This window comes from Acinonyx jubatus, chromosome B1 (assembly GCF_027475565.1).
Source record: "Acinonyx jubatus isolate Ajub_Pintada_27869175 chromosome B1, VMU_Ajub_asm_v1.0, whole genome shotgun sequence".
In the NCBI taxonomy this organism is placed as follows: Eukaryota; Metazoa; Chordata; class Mammalia; order Carnivora; family Felidae; genus Acinonyx; species Acinonyx jubatus.
Window position 1 is genome coordinate 144268251 of NC_069382.1, and position 14543 is coordinate 144282793.

Consider the following 14543-nt stretch of genomic DNA (forward strand, 5'->3'; position numbering starts at 1 on the left):
ATAAATAGAGATATATTGCTGTCCCTGAATTAGAGATACTGTATAAGTAATCTCATCAGTTCTTTCCAAACTGATTATAGATTCGTTATAATCTCAGCCGTGATTTCAGTAGGCTTCTAATAGAATTTGGCAAGATAATTTTAAATGTTATAAAGAAATACAAAGAATATGGAGTAGATGATAACAATTTTGAAAAACAAGAGTTTTAGGCTATACCTACATGACTATACTACTTGATTTCAATACTATCAATTCCCTATGGTATTAGCCTTAGGATAGACATATAGATGAAAAGGAAAGAATAGTAAATCCATCGTAGACTACAACTGAAAAAATCAGGTAATTTTTCAAAATAGACTTATTTAGAACACTTTCAAATTTAAAGAAAAACTGAGAAGATAGGGGCACCTGGGCGGTTCAGTCAGTTAAGCATTTCATTCTTGATTTCGGCTCAGGTCCCGATTTCACAGTTTCATGGGTTTGAACTCCATGTCAGATTCTGTGCTGACCCTGAAGAACCAGTTTGGGATTCTCACACTCTCTCTGCCCTCCCCTGCTCACATTCTCTCTGTCTCTCTCAAAATAAATACATTTAAAAAAAAAAATAGAGAAGATAGTATGTGAGTTCCCATATAACCCACATCCAATTACTCCTACTATTAACATCTAACATTAGTATGCTATATTTTTTATAATAAATCAATATTCATACATAATTAATCTCCATACTTTACTCACATTTCTTTAGTTTTTATCTAACATCCTTTTCCTGTTGAGAGTCCCATTCATAATATCACATTACATTTAGTTGCCATATCTCCATAGGCTCCTCTTAGCTGTGATAGTTTCTCCACTTTCCTTGCTTTTGATGATCTTAATAGATTTGAAGGCTACTGGTTAGGTATTTTGTAGGATGCCTTCTATCGAGACTTGTCTGATGTCCTTCTAATCATTAGACTGGAGTTATGGTTTTTTGAAAGGAAGACCACAGTGGGTAAGTACCATTTTCATCATTATATCAAGCCTACCTAATACTAAGATGACTTACTCTTGATATTAACATTAACCACCTGGTTGAGGCAGTGTTTGCCAGATCTCTCTACTACAGGCTTGTTCTTTTTCCCTTTTCCATATTGTACTCTTAGGAAGGAAGTCACTATGTATGGCCTACACATAAAGGGTGGGATGTCAGGTACCATCTCCTTAAGAGAAAACATTTACTTAAATCTGGAATTTTTTGTGCACAGATTTGCCTCTTCCCCATTTCATTCCTTTATGAATCATTTATTTATAGCAGAATAGTTATTTTATACTTTGGGTTATAATCCAGTACTACTTTACTGTTTTTTTCTCAGATTGCTCTAGCTCTGGCCATCAGGAACTCTTTTGTTTGGCTCTCATATACCTTTGACATACGTCTCTCAATAAGGGCTTTGAGAACTTCCTGACTTGAAGATACTCTAGGGTACTCCAGCTCATCTTGTATATTTCCTGCCCCAGTTTTAGAATGAGACTTTTCTCTAAGAAGCCCAGGTTTCTTTTATTGGAGAATATTAGAAACCAAGTTCTGAGTTGTTATTGGCACATCAGGCTTTTCCAGTTGACAGTGATAGGAAACACACGTATGTCTACTAACATATACATGATATACATAAAATATACATATACACACAAACCCTAAAATGCTCTACATATGTGCTTGTATGTATAGTATACATATTCTATACACACATAAGTATTTCTATGTGTAACCATCTGTGTCTGTATTAGGTAGGATGGAAGTCTTAAGCCACTGATATAAAGCCTACTCTAGGCGATGGTCTCAGAAGACTGATGAGGACAGCAACAGAATTACTGGACAGGGAAGGGTGAATATACACAGTATAAAAAAAATAAGTGGCCAACTGCCCACTGAAGACCAAATTAAAATTCTAAATCATACAAGGAAATCTGATAAGGCAACAAAATAAATAATTGAGGCTCACAAAACTCAAGTAATAGAAAATAAATGAGACTTTAAGATAAGTACGCTTAAAATTCACAGGAGATCAACATGGAATATTAAAACTATGTCTGTTACAAACAGATGAAAATGTTGGATAAATGAGATAAAAAAAATAAACATAGTAACGTGGCCTGGCAGGAGCTAAACTGTGGCTTTACTGGAGTGTTAGTACAGAAGCAGAAAGTAAGGAATTTGGCTTCTGGAAGGTGAAAAGAACCAAAATATCACAGCAAGAAATGGTGGAACAGACACAGGAGGAAGCCAGAAGCGAGGCAAGCCCACAATATGTTAAAAGGTAAAAATTCTCCCCAAATCTCTATGATACTGACAGGGGCTAGACAGGCAGACAGCACACAGTCGGCCTCTTAGGAACTGAGCCAAACCACCTGCTGTTTCCATGAGCACCTCTGTCAGAGCTCCAAATCCCTACAGGGCTGGTAATGCCAAGCCATGATTATTCAGCCTTGTTGTGCACTGTAAAGAGGGATTTACTTATCAATATCCCAGTAGGATCTTTAACAGTTTTAGATAATTTTTCCAGCAGCAATAAGTTAGTAATGTCAACAAATAAGCACAAATGACCAGATGGCAGGTACATGAGGCTTGCTGGACTAGCATTCATTGGGGGAAAAACTCAGGAAGTCAGGATCAGTAGCAGGCTTGTGTGGCCTCCATTGTCCATCACAAGATTGGCAGGTGCAGAGCAACCTGGCAAAACCAGTCTTCAGACTCCAGCAGGGGGATCCTGATGCTTGGGCCATGGCGCTTCAAGATAGCTCATTAACAAAACTCTAATCATTACTCTGGTATTCTCATGGATTGTGATAGAACATCAATACAATGTAAGAGAATGTTCCTCCTGACATCTCCAGCCTATCCAGGTGTGATCAGGGGCTGGTGTCCATGACTAACAGTTACTGGTATTCAGTGATAGAAGCAGGTTGCAGGATTTACCATATCAGTGTTCGTGGCTGGGTATGAGCTATCCTCCTTCCTTGGCACTAACAGGGAGCCCAAGTTTCATGGTTAGCTGGAGTTTGTGGCCCTAAACAGCTGGTGGCAAAAGTAATCTACGGCTGCAAGGTGGAGTAATCTCCGGAGATGCCTGACGGTCTGTTCTGAGGAGCAGCCAACAGTGCAAGCCAGGGAGCCAGCCAGGGACTGCCTACACTGGAGACAGACCACAGAAAAGCACAGGATGTACCAGAGGTGGAAGTCCAAGTCAAACACAGAAGGACAGCCTCACTAAGCAACCAAGAGGGTCAGCTTTACCCAAGGGGATCTCAGCAGCAAGTACCCATGGCAAGTTTCCAGCCAGAACTGAGACAAGCATTCTCATCTGAGACAGTAAGAGATGGTTACAGTCATATTGGAACATCCAGGTAGCTGATTTCCACATGAAACACCAGGTACTATCAACTGTTTGAAGCTTCTGTCCCAACTTGCACTGGTTGTGGTAGTGCCTGCATCATACCTTGATCTGTAGTCTTCACTAAGCTGTAGGTATTAAGGATCCTGAAATCGACATTGGATTTGGTGCTGTTTTGGAACACCAACTACGACTGTGGGAAAGCGAGTTGCAGCAGCACATTGACCATACAATGAGATATATCCTGCAAGATGGCCAAATCTTCATTGGCACCTTTAAGGCTTTTGACAAGCATATGAACCTGATCCTCTGTGATTGTGATGAATTCAGGAAGATCAAGCCAAAGAATGTGAAGCATCTGGAGCGTGAAGAAAAGTGGATCTCGGGTCTGGTGTTGCTGTGTGGGGAGAACTTGGTTTCCATGACTGTGGAAGGACCACCTCCCCCCAAAGGTACCCAAATGCCCAAAGGCATTTCTCAGGTACCATTTGCTGGAGTTGCAGGAGGCCCTGAGGTTGGCAGAAGATCTGGCAGAGGAATGCCAGCTGGTGTTCCATTTCCCCGGGCTCCTGCTGGATTAGCAGGGCCTGTCCGAGGGGTTGGGGGCCTTCCACAGGGAAGAGGCACTGTAGCAGCTACTCTTGTTGCTACTACTGGCAGCATTGTTGGAGCCCCAGCTCAGTATCCACCAGGATGGGGGACACCACCCATTTCTTTGGTCAAGCAATACCACCTCCAGGCATTATGGTTCCTCCACCTGATATGAGACCCACCCATGGGCCCACCAACAAGCTTCCCTCTGCTCGAGGGATGCCAGTAGGCATGCCCTCTCCAGGAATGAGACCCCTATCTCCCCAGGAATGCATCCATGAAGACCCTAGGATACTTTGATCCTTCTTAAGTTACTTTTTTCCCCTGCCATGTGTCTTGTGAAACTCTGTAGAGTGTTTGTGAGCTTTTGTTTCCTATTTGCTGCATTAATACTAGCTAATAAATGTACAGATGCACAGAGCAATTAAACTGCAAAAAATAAGGTAACCTGTAGTGTTAGAAGTCAGGACAAGTTGTTCTTGGAACACTATTGATATGTGAGCATATGAGGATATGAGGGAGCTTCTGGAATGCTGCTAAAATTCTCTTTCTTGATCTGGATGCTAGTTACACAGGTGAGCTTAACCTTATGATAAGCTGTCGAAATGTGTACTTATAATTTGTACACCTTTAGATGCATATTATTTTTCAACATAAAATTTAACATTAAAAAAGAAATAGCTCGACCACATCTAGGTGAGATAAAGTACAAAGCAAGGGACAAACACTTTCACCAAGATCAACTGGGGGAAAAGAGAATAACTGCAGTGGATTGTAGCAAATCAGATATGTTAAAATTGGTGAGTTTACAGTATTTATTTTTTAAAGGTAAATAGTCCTATGGACCAGGAAGATTTAATTATTTTAAATTTGTAGGCACCTAATAAAATTTCTTCTAAATAAATGAGGAAACAAAATCTATGAAAACTGATAAAAACAAAATTGACAAAAGTGAAGGGAGAAATAGATCTATACTTAAAGTGGTTATATTTTAATAAACCATTTTTAGTTATTGATGGAATAGGCTTCAAAGATAAGATTTTGTAAATATGAATTAACAAATATGTTATAAATTAATATACTGAATCATAATACAATGTTACATATATATATCACATCAATAACTGCAGTATATACATTCTTTTCAACCATAAAAGGAACTTTTTATAAAAATTGACCTTGAATAGACATAAAGCAAAGTAACAAATTTAAAAGGATGAAATCACTCAATGCATGCTTTCTGAACATAATGCAATTTTACTAAAATTCAGTAATGCAAATATACCTAGATGATAGCCATGCGTTTGAATTAAGAAAATTCTTAACGGAAATTAAGAGAAAATATTTTACCTTATAATGTAAGGAAAACAACATATATCAAAACTAATCTGCACTGTGTCAACATGAATGAGTCTTATACACCTAACGTGGGAAAGAAGCAATGTGCAACAATGCATACCCCAGGATCCCATTTTGAAAATTCAAAAATGTGTACTAACAAGAAGTTTGTAGAGAGAACAAATATGTAATTAATATTCAAATAACTTTGAAAAGGTCAACAGAACATAATTTCTTATAAGAAATGCCTTAAAACTGAAGTTGTTTTATTAGTAACTAATAAAATAACAGCCCGAATTGTTCTACAGACAAATTTGACTAAAAAATCAAGAAACTCTTAACTCCAAATTTTAAAAAATTGTTTTTAATGTTTATTTATTTTTGAGAGAGACAGAGAGACAGAGACAGAGTGCAAGCAGGGGAGGGGCAGAGAGAGGAGACACAGAATCCGCAGCAGGCTCCAGGCCCTGAGCTGTCAGCACAGAGCCTGACACGGGACTCAAACCCACAAACCGGGAGATGATGACCTGAGCCAAAGTCGGACACTTACCTGACTAAGCCATCCAGGTGCCCCTTAACTCCAAACTTAACACTCTTTTATGGAATACAAAAAAGAAACATTACTCAATTCCAATAATATACTGCTATAACCATAAATGATAGCATAAGTGGTACAAGATAATAAAGCTACAAGCCAGTCTCATTCATAGTCTTAGACCTATCTAAATAAAATATTTAAAAACTGAAGCCAGCAACATATAAAAGAGATAATACATCATAGCAATTTGTGTTTTTATAAGGAATATAAATTTGAATTATCAAACAGAAGTAGAAAGGTCATAATCATGTCAAAACTGGCAAATCCCATTTAATAAAATTCAACATTAATAAGCACAACTATTTATAAACTTAGACAAGAAGAAAGCTCTCTACATGATCAAGGGTGTTCACAAAAAACTGCCATAAACACTGTATTCAATAGTAAAAATCAGTATCAGCAAGGATCCAACTTTTAATTCTATTACTATACTGGAGATCCTAGCCAACTTAGTAAGATTAGAAAAAGGAATTAAAGGGGCACCTGGTAGCTCAGTTGGTTAAGCGCCGACTTAGGCTAAGGTCATGATCTCATGGTTCATGGGCTCAAGCCCCCCATCAGGCTCTGTGCTGACACTCAGAGCCTGGAGCCTGCTTCGGAGTCTGTGTGTGTCTCTCTCTCTGCCCCTCCCCAACTCATGCTCACTCTCTATCTCAAAAATAAACACTAAATTTTTTTTAAAGAGAAATTAAAGAGCATAAAAATAATTCAAGAAATAAACGTCACAATCTACAGATGACATAACAAAGAAAACAAAAAAATTTACAAAAAATATATTGGAATAGGAGAGTTTACCAACGTTGCTAGATACAAAGTCAGTCAATAACTAGAGAGTAACTGCATGCATTAGCAGAAAGGAAAGGATAAAGATCCCACATTTGTACTTTCTGTATTTGTACTGAGTCTATCTTCTTCTTAGACCTCCTTTTCCATAGGGACAAGGGCTCAATGTAAGAGCAGCCCTAATCTTTGAAGGATAATTAATCCATTTGGACACCAGGTGATCTGGACTTGGATGCAACTGTTATTTGGGTGTTGCCTGGGAAAGTGAGTTGCCTGCAACAGGGCAAGAAAGTATTTCCTAATACAGAGGGAAAGAAAAGATCTTATAGAGAATTCTGCTTAAGTCCAGTCCCTCCAGGTTGAAGAAGGGTAAGCGTCCTAGGGCCCAAGTCAGTTTGTTGTCCTTTCATTCTTCTGTCGTCTTACTGACTCAAATGCTCACTTTATGCCTCATGGGACAGTGGTCATCTTGTAATAATGAGGATGAAAGCAATACTGTCACAACGAGCAAACATGAAGTTAAGAGAGTCTGGTCCTCAATGAAACCACTGAGCCACTATCACAGCCCTAGACTGTCTCCCTCCAGGCTCCTTATTGCAAATACATCCTTTCATTTTTTTAGCCACTGCAGTATAATCTTAGCATGCAGCAGAACTTAAAACTAATGTGTACAATTGTCTATATATAAAATCAAAGACATTCAAAGGACCAAATATTAGAGTAAGAGTATCTGTTAAGAGCTCTGAATACAAGATCAACGTAGGAAACTAAATAGCATTCTTCTATAAAAGTAGCACATATTTTAAATGAAATATAAAAAGTATCCATTGTCAATAGCAAGCAATAAAAATATTGCCCATTTTGTTGGAATAAAATCAAAATAGAATAAAATCACACAAAAATGTTTGAAACGTCTACAAAAATATTAACCAAAATTACTGAAGAACAAAAAACATCTTAATAAATGGAGAGAGAGATACCATGCTTACAGAAGACTCAATATTATAAAACTTAATTCTCTCAAATCAACCTCTGAAATCAGGGCAATTTCAATAAAATGACCAACAAACCTTTACATGAATTTATAACAGATGATCTTTAAGAAAAAACAAATGTAATGTTTATTTATTATTGAGAGACAGAGAAAGATGAGAATGAGCATGGGAGGGGCAGAGAGAGGAGGAAACACAGAATCTAAAGCAGGCTCCAGGCTCTGAGCTGTCAGCACAGAGCTTGACATGGGGCTTGAACTCACAAACTGTGAGATCATGATCTGAGTGGAAGTCAGACGCCTAACTGACTGAGCCACCCAGGCACCGCTATAGCAGATGATCTTAAAACAATTCATATGGAAGCATAAAAAGCCCAATAGAGACAAGAAAAGCTTTTTGAAGATGATCAAGCCTAACTATAAATCTATAAATAGTATTTAATAGTATAAAACTATAAATAGTATTTAAAGCGATATTCTTGTACAAATAGACAAAATGATCATTAGAACGGAACAGAGAGCCCAAAAATAAACCTTACCTCACACCAAACACAAATATTAATTTTATACAGCCTAACAACCAGAGAAAAGCAAAACTTTAAAATTGAGGGAAAAAGTTGTAGAATAGATTTATGTCCATCATCAGGATAAAGTATTCTTAGATAATCACAAAAGACCTATATAAAAAGGAAACTATTGACATATTTAACCACATTAAATTTGAAGTTTCTGGAACAAATACTACATACAAAATGGAAACACAAGCTGCAGAATGTGAGACTATCAGCAGTGCATAAACCTAACAAAGAATTGGTATCCCAAGTGCATATAGGATATCTGCTTATCAATAAGACAAAAAAACAATTTTTAAAGAAAATTTGACAAAGAATATTAAAAGACAGTTCACAGAAGTTAAAAGGTCATTGGCCAATAAAGAAACCAGATTTTCTTTCACATCACAAAGTGTAAAGATAGGTTTCTTAAAATTGATTCAGTAACTCAATGAAATTAGGCACACCAACTCCATTATTAACAAACACAAATCTCCCCTAAAACCCCCAATAGACTTCTGCTTACATTATATCAAAATTCAATATCCTCACCTCCACAAGCTATAAGAAAGGATGCGAAAATGAGTATTTTTCTCAAGGTGGCCATATGTTTCTTCCCCTTAACCAAAAAATACAATTTGTATTCATAAGGAAGAAGATACATGTATTCATAAGTGTTTGCCATAACTAGTAATTTTTATTCAACATGTAACAAATAGCAAAATGTGTAAGGAAATAGTATTAGGAATTTACCTAAATGCATTGCAAAGGGGTAATATCGAATAGCACACAAATTGAGACATATGGAAGGAATTGAGAGGCTCCAATATATATCTGACACTCTAGAAGTAGAAATTAGAAAGAAGCAATATATGAAAAAAAAATAGCTTGATAGATTTTTCTGGAAATGAAGAGACACTGGAGGGTTTTTTTGTGTTTGGTTGGTTGGTTGGTTTTGGTTGTTGTTGTTGCTGTTTTAGAGAAGGACACAGAGTAGGAATATTTTTCCCTCTTTCAAATGAGAAGAAATCAGTAGAATACTATTTCTATCTCTGTCCCTTTATTCACTCCACCTCAAAATACCATGACTTATCTATTGAGTATATTTGAGGAAAATCACTAAGCATGTTCAGGTCAGCAACTCTGCTCCCTTGCTATCAGGAGGGACTCTTCATCTGGGGAGGTCCACTTGTCTGGGCCTAAAAGGGAAAATGTGGTCAGTTCTGGAGTTCAGTAATTAGCACACACACTACCAGACTAATCTAAAATTAATTAACCTCCATGTTGGCCTTTACCTATAATAAAGATGACATTTTGGCCTCAATTGTTACTTCGAAACTTGTTCAAAACCCACATGAGATGGAGATCAGCTACTTACTGAGGCTGCTTTAGAAACCTCAAGAGCATCCTTGTATTTAGAGGTTACATTTAGTGCCAAACAAAAACAATTCTCTGACACATAGTAAAATGTAGCACCTCAGTTATAACATCTTAGAAACTATCAGAAAGAAACAAAAGAGACAGAGAAATGATGGTCAAAAGAGTAACTGTTAAACTAACACCAGGAGACAGAAAATGTAAAAGCAAAAGCAGAGTTAGGAATGCACAGGGCTGGTTTTCAGATTATCAAGCATTTCGTGTAATACTGGAGGGTTCACATAGGGCAACCAGAGGAAGAGAAGAGGACTTGGGTAATTGGACCATATTGCCGAGAACTTTGCAGGAAACCATGGCAAAACACAAAAGGCTTTATAAGAATAAGGATTTAACTGGCAGCAAGGAGGAAAATAATCTATGGGAAACAAAAGTCAAGGAGGAAAAGAAGAGATATAGCAATACTGGAATTTGTAGTCTAGAACTAAATGTATGGAGTGGCGATGTGTTTCCACTATTTTTTTTTTCCTTTCCAACTTTGTGCTTTTGTCCATACTATTATTAGGCTATTCTTCACCTACTGCTCTTGAACATGGATACACCAGAGTGGGTATAGTGTTCAAATCTTTCTGAATTAAAAAAAAAAAAAAACCTAGACTCTGAGTGGAATTAAGAAGACATTAAGGCTTAGGCAAAACATTTGAGGTTTAACGAGTGAAACCTGTTATCATCACGCCACATTCAAGTTTAGGATAAATTACCCTAGGCTGAAAGGAGGAGAAAACAAGAAATGGACAGTCGATTATAAAAGAATGGTAAAGCCAGACCGTGAAAACCTAGCCTCTTGCATTTGGAATGAGATTGCAGCAGGTGGTTTCATGAGAGTCAGGTGTGCATATCCTCCGATGATACAGGTGTCCACACAAAAAAAGCACCATATATCAGTTTCTTTTACACAAAAGGTATTTTTAAAGAACAATTAAATTTAAGGTGCAAGAAAAATCAACAAAGGAGCCCAGAAGTGGGAAGATGATGAAGAGAATATTTTTATTCACACAATTATCCAGTAAGTTCGTTGTACACCTGGTACAGAGGTCTTGTGAAGTCCTGGGGTGAAAAGCAGTGCAAATAAATATACTATTAAGGTTGAAGACATCTGTGTGAATTCATGTTTAGCTTAATACAGATACAGATTATTATATAGAAAAATATTTATGGTTATATGCAAATATAGGTAGTATCACATATATAGTTCCTTCCTATATTGAAAGATCCTACAAACACCCACACCTAGTGACTATCAGGTCCTTGCTTCTAAAACCATTCCAATAAAGGCAAGGGAAACAAAAGCAAAAAATGAATTATTGGGACCTCATCAAGATAAGAGGCTCTGCACAGTGAAGGAAACAATAGCAAAACTAAAAGGCAACTGACAAAATGGGTGAAGATATTTCCAAATGACATATCAGATAAAGGGTTAATATCCAAAATCTATAAAGACCTTATCAAACTCAACATCCAAAACAAATAATCCAGTGAAGAAATGGGCAAAAGACATGAACAGACACTTCTCCAAAGAAGACATCCAGATGGTTAACAGACACATGAAAAGATGCTCAACATCATTCATCATCAGGGAAATACACATCAAAATCACAATGAGATACCACCTCACACCAGTCAGGATGGCTAAAATTAACAACTCAGGCAACCACAGATGTTGGCGAAGATGTGGACAAAGAGGAACCCTTTTCACTGCTGGTGGGAATGCAAACTGGTACAGCCACTCTGGAAAATAGTATGGAGGTTGCTCAAAAAATAGAAAAAATACCCTATGACCCAGCAATTGCACTACTAGGTATTTATCCAAAGGATAAAAAATTTCTGATTCAAAATGGCACATGCACCCCAATGTTTATAGCAGCACTATTGACAATAGCTAAAGTATAGAAAGAGCCCAAATGTCCATCAACTGATGAATGGATAAAGAAGATGTGGTACATATATACAATGGAATATTATTCGGTGATCAAAAGGAATGAAATCTTGCCATTTGCAACAACATGGATAGAACTAGAGTGTATTATGCCAAGCAAAATAAGTCAGTCAGAGAAAGACAAATATATAACTTCACTAATGTGTGGAATTTAAGAAATATAACAGATGAACATATGGGAAGGGAAGAAAAAATAAGATAAAAACAGAGAGGGAGACAAACCATAAGAGACTCTTAAATACAGAGAACAGGGTTGCTGGCAGGGTATTTGGTTGGGGGGGGGGGGAATGGGCTAAATTGGTGAATGACATTAAGGAGAGCACTTGTTCAGATGAGCACTGGGTGTTCTATGTAAGTGATGAATCACTAAATTCTATTCCTGGTCATTATTATACTATATGTTAACTAACTTGGACTTAAATTAAAAAATTGTTTCAAAAAAATCTCCAATAAAAAAAGCAATGTTTCTTGTAGAAATGGCTGATTCTACTACTGAGGTGGGAAATATATGAGTCTATGGCATCTTGTGGTCTCAGAAAGTAAGGAAGTCCTAACACACACACCATACACCAAACGGTATATGTCAAAAGAACACAGAAGGCAAGTGAAAGAGCTTCTAAAAGCTAAAGCTGAAATATCTGAGGAACAAAATAAAGTAGAACTGTATTATAACACAAAATGTAAAACAAGTATCCATGAGTCCATACTTATATAAAAGATTGCATAAATAAATGCATGGGGAAGAAGAGGCAAATCTCTAATGCAGAATCCTAAATAATCAATGTACATTCATCATCCTCCAGGAGGTGGATCATAGCTCCCTACTCCTTACTTATGGGCTGTGTACATGGATATCATTCCAGAGAATACAGTATGAAAAGGAACTGAGGGAACAGTAATTTTATAGTGGCCAAACCTTAAAAATATTACCTCTACCAAGTGATCAAGGTCAACATTAACAGTGATCATGTACCCTGGATATAATGCAGTAAAAATAACTTTTTTATTTTTATATTCCAACCCAAATTCAGTGTAATCAGTATAATCATGAGGGAAATTCTACAGATGAATCCCAATTGAGGGACATTCTACAAAATAGCCATCATTCCTCAGAAGTGTCAAAATTATCAAAAACTAGGAACTTTGGGAAATTGTCACAGCCAAGAAGAACTTAATGACAATTAAATGTAACTTACCCTGGATGGGATACCTAAACAAAAAAGGGATCTTAGGTAAAAACTAAGGAAACATGGAAACTCCCTACTCTCTTTACAATTTTCTGTAGATCAAAAACTCTTCTAAAATAAAAAGCATAGAGTACATGCTTAGGACTAAGAAATAAATAGTAATAATAATTATGAGAAAATTTGGAACATTTTCTTGTCAGACGGAGTTCCAGAGAAGTTTAGGATAAAAATTAATCGTATAGTATTCAAACGACATAAATTTGCTAGAAAATTATGAGTACTATAAGGTCAAAGGAATAAAAGTATAAATAAGCTTCTGGTGGCTTTAAAGATACAACTAACGTGAATAAAAACTCAATGCACTCACTTGAGAAAAAAAATTCATTTCTTTTTTTAAATAAGTTACCTTTTTAAATTTATTTTTATTTTTTTATATGAGAGAGAGAGAGCATGAAAAATAGGGGGAAAGGGGCAGAGGGGGAGGGGGGAGGGAGGGAGGGAGGGAGAGAGAGAGAGGGAGGGAGGGAGGGAGGGAGGGAGGGAGGGAGGGAGGGAATCCCAAGCAGGCTCCACACTCAGCATGGAGACTGACATGGGGCTTGATCCAATGACCCTGGGATCAAGACCTGAACCAAAATCAAGAGTCAGACACTCAACCAACTGAGCCACCCAGGCACCCCTATATCTTCATTTATAATCCCAAACTATACTGACAGTTATAGTATTTACTACTGAGCACTTGAAAAGTACAATTTAATGGAAGCAAAATCTATACAAACTATGCATGGCAAAATTATGGGTAATCATATTGTTAATATGTGTATTTTTAATATTTAATGAAAGTGGCAGCAAAGATTATATATCCAAAGTTTAATATGGTATAAAATATATAAAAAGGCCACAGTATCAATATATTTCACTAGACCAAAGGTTAAGAACTTGATTACTTTAACAGAGGCATTGACATTCGTAAAAGGTGTACTAAGTCACAGCCTAAAGACAGTCTCCTCTTTAAAGTGACAGTTCAGGGCAAGGCACATTTAAAAAAACAGTCAATATTCTGCCAACCTGAATTACCATCACTGTGTGTGGCCTGGTAACTCAATGTGTCAATAGAGTATAGGTCTGTGTGCTATCCAGAGGCTGGTTTCTAGCTGTAGTCCCCACTGTTTTGAATCGTACCATGGGCCTCGTATGAATGGGTGGTCAGATAGAAAGAAGAAAAGATATAGAAGACGTATTCCTACATGTTTGCTTTTAACATTATTCTATTTATTTAAAATATCACAGAGTATTGCAAAATAAGTACATCTTTATTATATTCTTATGTTCACTGAATACATCCAATAAAGTTTTTGTCCTTTTTAGTCTGTTTTGAGTTCCCATTATTTTATAAGGACTGTAAGTTCTAGGGGATAAGAGAGTGAATAAAACTGACAAAAATCCTTGTTCTCATGGCTTACATTCATTTGGGGGAAACAGACAATAAGCCAGTAAGTAGACACATACAGAAAACATAGGTTAGTGGTAGTAAGTGTTAAGGAGAAAGCCAAAGCAAAGAAAGGGAATGTAGGGGATGGAGTTTTAATTCTGAATTGAATGGTCAAGGAAAGTCTCACTGAGATGGCTAAGTATGAGTAAAGAAATACAGGAGATGAGGGAGCCAGCTAAATGGATATGCATGGAAAAAGGACTCTAGGTATATATAAATATCTTAAAGAGAAAACAGCTAGGCCAATGTGGCTTGAATGGAATGAGCA

General features: G+C 36.9%; 2 pseudogenes; both read left to right on the plus strand.

Moving 5' to 3' along the window:
• Positions 1-2241: 2241 nt before the first annotated feature.
• Positions 2242-3449, plus strand: LOC128314282 (SNRPN upstream reading frame protein-like; annotated as a pseudogene).
• On the plus strand, positions 3403-4265 carry LOC128314283 (small nuclear ribonucleoprotein-associated protein B-like; annotated as a pseudogene).
• Positions 4266-14543: the final 10278 nt, after the last annotated feature.